We start from the raw sequence: 6,000 nt of genomic DNA on the forward strand, positions 1-6,000 counted from the left end.
AGATCAAAGCCATACAAGATTTGCCCCTTACGAGGAACAAGACTAAAGTAATGAGTCTGTTACGAAGGCTAAACTACATCAGCAGGTTTATTGCTCAGCTCACGACAACTTGTAAGCCTATTTTCAAGTTGTTGAGGAAGGACGCTGTGATCAAGTGGACTGATGAGTGTCAAGAAGCGTTTGACAAGATAAAGGTTACTTGACAAACCCACTTGTGCTGGTTTCGCCAGAACCAGGGAGGCTTTTGATTCTTTACTTGACAGTCTTAGAAAATTCATTTGGATGTGTACTGGGGCAGCATGACGCTACCGACAGGAAGGAGTAAGCCATCTATTATCTCAGCAAGAAGTTTACAGGCTATGAGGTTAAGTACACTAAACTCGAGAAGACATGTTGCGCCCTAACCTGGGTGGCCCAGAAATTGAAGCATTACCTGTCATCATATACTACTTATCTCATTTCACGCTTGGATCCACTGAAGTATATTTTCCAGAAGCCTATGCCCACAGGGAGATTGGCGAAGTGGCAGATATTACTCACAGAATTCGACATCGTCTATGTGACGAGGATGGCCATGAAGGCCCAAGCATTGGCTGATCACTTGGCTGAGAATCTTGTTGATGAAGAATACGAGCCCTTTAGGACGTATTTTTCTGATGAAGAAGTGATGCATATAGATGAGTTGGAAATGACCAAGGAACCAGTATGGAAGATTTTTTTCGATGGAGCCGCAAATGCGAAGGGAGTTGGAATAGGAGCGGTCCTTATTTCTGAAACAGGACATCATTATCCTGTTATGGCTCAGCTGCCTTTCTATTGTACCAACAACATGGCTGAGTATGAGGCATGCATTTTGGGTCTACGACTAGCTGCAGACATGGATGTCTAGGACGTCTTGGTCTTGGGAGACTCGGACCTCCTGGTGCATCAGATTCAAGGTGAATGGGAAACAAGGGATTTGAAGCTCATACCATATCGACAATGTTTGCACGATATGAGTAAGTGATTTTGATTAGTGGAGTTCAGACACATCCCAATAGTTTATGTTGACCCGTTGCATATTCAGGTTCATGATCAGCATGCTTATTGCAATATGTTGGAGGAAGAACTGGATGGCAAACCATGGTTCTATGATGTCAAGGAATACCTCAGGATGGGGATATACCCGGAGCAGGATACCAGAGATCAAAAGAGAGCCATTCGGCGATTGGCAAATGGATTTTCCTCAGTGGAGGAGTGTTGTACAAAAGAACACCAGATTTGGGATTGCTGAGATGTATAGATACTAGTCAAGCCACGACAGTTATGACAGAGGTACACGCTGGAGTTTGTGGGCCACATATGAGCAGATATGTATTGGCGAAGAAGATTCTTCGAGCAGGGTACTATTGGCTCACTATGGAGCGTGATTGTACCCGTTTCGTGCGGAAATGCCATCAGTGTCAGATACACGGAGATCTGATTCATTCTCCGCCGACAAAATTGCATACAATGTCAGCACCATGGCCATTTGTTGCCTGGGACATGGATGTCATTGGACCTATCGAGCTGGCAGCTACCAACGGTCATAGGTTCATTCTGGTGACTATCGAATATTTCACTAAGTGGGTTGAAGCTAAAACTTTCAAATCGGTAACCAAGAAGGCAGTGGTAGATTTTGTTCAGTCCCATATCATCTGTAGATTTGGGATCCCAAAAGTGATCCTCACGGATAATGGTACTAATCTTAAGAGCAATTTGATGAAAGAGGTATGTCAATAGTTTAAGATTACACACCGCAATTTCACCCCATATCGTCCCAAGGCGAATGGAGCAGTTGAGGCAGCCAACAAAAACATAAAGAAGATACTTCGGAAGATGGTAGAAGGTTCGAGGCATTGGCATGAAAAATTACCATTTGCATTGTTGGGTTATCGCACCACTGTTCGTACTTCAGTAGGTGCAACTCCTTATTTGTTGGTATACGGAACCAAAGCAGTGATGCCGGCGGAATTTGAAATTCCATCCCTTCGGATTGTCGCTGAGTCTGAGATTGATGATGACGAGTGGGTCAAAACCCGTTTGGAGCAGTTGAACTTGATCGATGAAAAGAGATTGGCAGCTGTGTGTCATGGCCAGTTATATCAAAAGAGAATAGCAAGAGCATACAACAAAAAGGTGCGTCCTCGGAAGTTTGAAGTCGGCCAACAGGTGCTGAAACGCATCCTCCCGCATCAGGCTGAGGCAAAGGGCAAGTTCGCCCCGAATTGGCAAGGGCCATTCATTGTAACCAGAGTGTTGTCCAATGGCACTTTATGCTTAATAGATATCGAAGGGAAATGCGTCTACATGGCTATCAATTCTGACGCAGTTAAGAGATATTATGTATGATTTCTTTTGATTGTAATTGTTGTTTGTTTGCATTTTGCATGGTATCGGAGAATGAAATGACGGAGGCAATTTGTTCTTCCAGCCAAACACTTCAACCTTTGCTTCCCCTTTTAAACCTTATTTATTCTTTCATACTCCTCTTGTGGAATCAGTAATGGAAATGAAAGAGAAAGAGAAGAGAAAAATAATGATAATAAAGATAAAAGAAAAGTCACAAGGAAAACAAAGGAATTGGGAACTACGTTTGACCTGATTCCTCAAAAAGGATACGTAGTCACCTCACGGCTCGGTCATAGTGTAACAAAAATAAAAATCCCCAAGCAAGAAACTGGGCAGAAGTTGTGTTTGTAATTTTGGGAAGGAAGTTTGATTCCAAGAGTTGTGATGCTTTACCCATCAAAATTATTTTGAACCTTTTGATACCCCTTTTCTTTTAGCCATACACAAAAAACCATATTGATGTCCAAAAAAGACCTCCCGATCAGTATACGAGAAGTGCCAAGTCATGCAAATGGAAGTCGGGAATAACACTCTGATCCCTAGTAGAGAAGATGATCATAAGCTAGAAATAAATCGATAGCCAAAAGAATCCCCAGCAGAGAGAGTCATATCGGTAACACTCCAATCCCCAGCTAAAAAAATAAAATAAAATGAGAGAGTCTTATCGGTGAAAACCTCCACAGGCACCATAAGGCAACGGAAGTTGAGAGAAATAAAATGAGAGAGTCTTATCGGTGAAAACCTTCACAGGCACCATAAGGCGATGGGAGTTGAGAGAAATGAGAGAGTCTTATTAGTGAAAACCCCTCGAAGGCCACTATGAGGCGACAAGACAAGATTGGCGGAAAGGATCCGCATTTGGCAAAGAGTTGAGTGCCTGTTTATCCCCAACAAGATGAGGCCGTCCAAAGTCATCACTTTTTCATTTCTTGTTTTAAAGACTTTACCTCCCCAGCAGTTTGTTTTTGAAAAGGATTTTCAGAGCTTATTACCAGTTGCCAAGATGGTGCAAAAACACAATATGGATAGGACGGGCCAAAAATAATGCAATGGAACGAGAAAGACGTTCGTTGCAAGACCAAATGATGGATTGGTATAGGATTTCAGGGAGGGTATGGAGAAAAGTGGGAAGCACAATTGGTGAATAAAGAATCGTCAAGAAACAAGAGCATCCCTGGTAGATTATCGACCAAGTCCCAAGAGGGTCGGACAACATGGAGCAGGGAAAGAAGAGGGGGAAAACCATCCCCAGTAGGAATATGATCGCCATCAGAAATATCATCCCCAACAAATAATCTCATCCCCAGCAAGTTTTGGTAATGTAATGGAACACAAAGCTGGGAAAGAAGAAAGAGAAAACCATCCCCAGCAGGAGTGGCACGACCATTCGCCACGTTTTAAACTAACAAAATTTTTTCTTTGATTTGAAGCAGGGACAGGAAGTGCTATAGATGATGAAAAGACATCATGATACAAGAAAGATTGTCAAACTGGGGCAGAAAATTTTCTTTCATTTTGAAAATTTTCTGGGAGTTCGGTACCCACTTAGGGAAGAAGCAAGATAACACAAGTTTGGGAAAAATGGTATCCCCAGCAGTTTTCGGAAGAAGGCCAAAAAAGTTTTAAAGGAAGCAATTTCGGAAGGAAGATAACACAAGTCTTAAGGGAGGTAGTTCCAGTGGAAGGAAAGCACCAACTTTAAGGGAAGTAGTCTTTGAAGGAGGAAAATAACATATTTTTGAATAAAACACTGGTGTTATCCCCAGAAGTTTTCAGAAGAATGAAACACCAGTTTTGAGGGAAGCAATCCTGAAAGAAGATAATCTCAAGTTAGAAGGAAAATGGTTCAGGAGGCAGGAAGGATCAACAACAATGAAATGCATTTCTTAGAAGTAGTTGAAGTCAGGAGCCCACCTGGAGAATGGAGGTGTTATGTTTTTAAGAAATTGTTGAGGCCAGGAGCCCGCCTGGAGAATGGAGGTGTTATATTTTTAAGTTGTAGTCGAAGACAGGAGCCCGCCTGGAGAATAGAGGTGTTATATTTTTAAGAAGAAGTTGAAGTCAGGAACCTGCTTGGAGAATGGAGGTGTTATATTTTTTAAGTCATAATTGAAGTCAGGAGCCCGCCTGGAGAATGGAGGTGTTATATTTTTAAGTGGTTGTTGAAGTCAGGAGCCCGCCTGGAGAATGGAGGTGTTATATTTTTAAGTTGTGTTGGAAGTCAGGAGCTCGCCTGAAGAATGGAGGTTGTTATCATTGCAAGTTGTATACGAAGTCAGGAGCCCGCCTGAAGAATGGAGGTATTATATTTTTAAGAAGTAGCTGAAGTCAGGAGCCCGCCTGTAGAACGGAGGTTGTTATATTTTAAGTTAAAGGAGTCAGGAGCCCGCCTGTAGAACGGAGGTTGTCATATTTTAAGTTGAAGGAGTCAGGAGCCCGCCTGTGGAACGGAGGTTGTCATATTTTAAGTTGAAGAAGTCAGGAGCCCGCCTGTTAGAACGGAGGTTGTTATATTTGAAGTTGATGAAGTCAGGAGCCCGCCTGTAGAATGGAGGTTGTTATATTTTAAGATAAAGAAGTCAGGAGTCCGCCTACAGAACGAAGGTTGTCATATTTTAAGTTGAATGAGTCAGGAGCCCGTCTATAGAACAGAGGTTGTTATATTTTAAGTTGAAGAAGTCAGGAGCCCGCCTGTTAGAACGGAGGTTGTTATATTTGAAGTTGATAAAGTTAGGAGCCCGCCTGTAGAACGGAGGTTGTCATATTTTAAGTTGAAGGAGTCAGGAGCCCGCCTGTAGTATGGAGGTATTTACTTTAAAGTTGCTGTTGAAGTCAGGAGCCCGCCTGGAGAATGGAGGTGTTATATTTTTGAGTTGTAGTCGAAGACAGGAGCCCGCCTGGAGAATAAAGGTGTTATATTTTTAAGAAGAAGTCGAAGTCAGGAACCCACCTAGAGAATGGATGTGTTAAATTTTTTAAGTCATAATTGAAGTAAGAAGCCCGCCTGGAGAATGGAGGTGTTATATTTTTAAGTAGTTGTTGAAGTCAGGAGCCCGCCTGGAGAATGGAGGTGTTATATTTTTAAGTTGTGTGGGAAGTCAGGAGCCCGCCTAAAGAATGGAGGTTGTTATCATTGCAAGTTGTAGACGAAGTCAAGAGCACGCCTGGAGAATGGAGGTATTATATTTTTAAGAAGTAGCTGAAGTCAGGAGCCCGCCTGTAGAACGGATGTTGTTATATTTTAAGTTAAAGGAGTCAGGAGCCCGCCTGTAGAACGGAGGTTGTTATATTTTAAGTTGAAGAAGTCAGGAGCCCGCCTGTTAGAACGGAGGTTGTTATATTTGAAGTTGATGAAGTCAGGAGCCCGCCTGTTGAACGGAGGTTGTTATATTTTAAGATAAAAAAGTCAGGAGCCCGCCTGTAGAACAGAGGTTTTCATATTTTAAGTTGAATGAGTCAGGAGCCCGCTTGTAGAACGGAGGTTGTCATATTTTAAGTTGAAGGAGTCTTGAGCCCGCCTGTAGAACGGAGATTGTTATATTTTAAGTTGAAGTAGTCAAGAGCCCGCCTGTTAGAACGGAGGTTGTTATATTTGATGTTGATGAAGTCAGTAGCCCGTTTGTAGAACAG

Source organism: Nicotiana tabacum, chromosome 20 (genome assembly GCF_000715075.1).
Source record: "Nicotiana tabacum cultivar K326 chromosome 20, ASM71507v2, whole genome shotgun sequence".
Lineage (NCBI taxonomy): Eukaryota > Viridiplantae > Streptophyta > Magnoliopsida > Solanales > Solanaceae > Nicotiana > Nicotiana tabacum.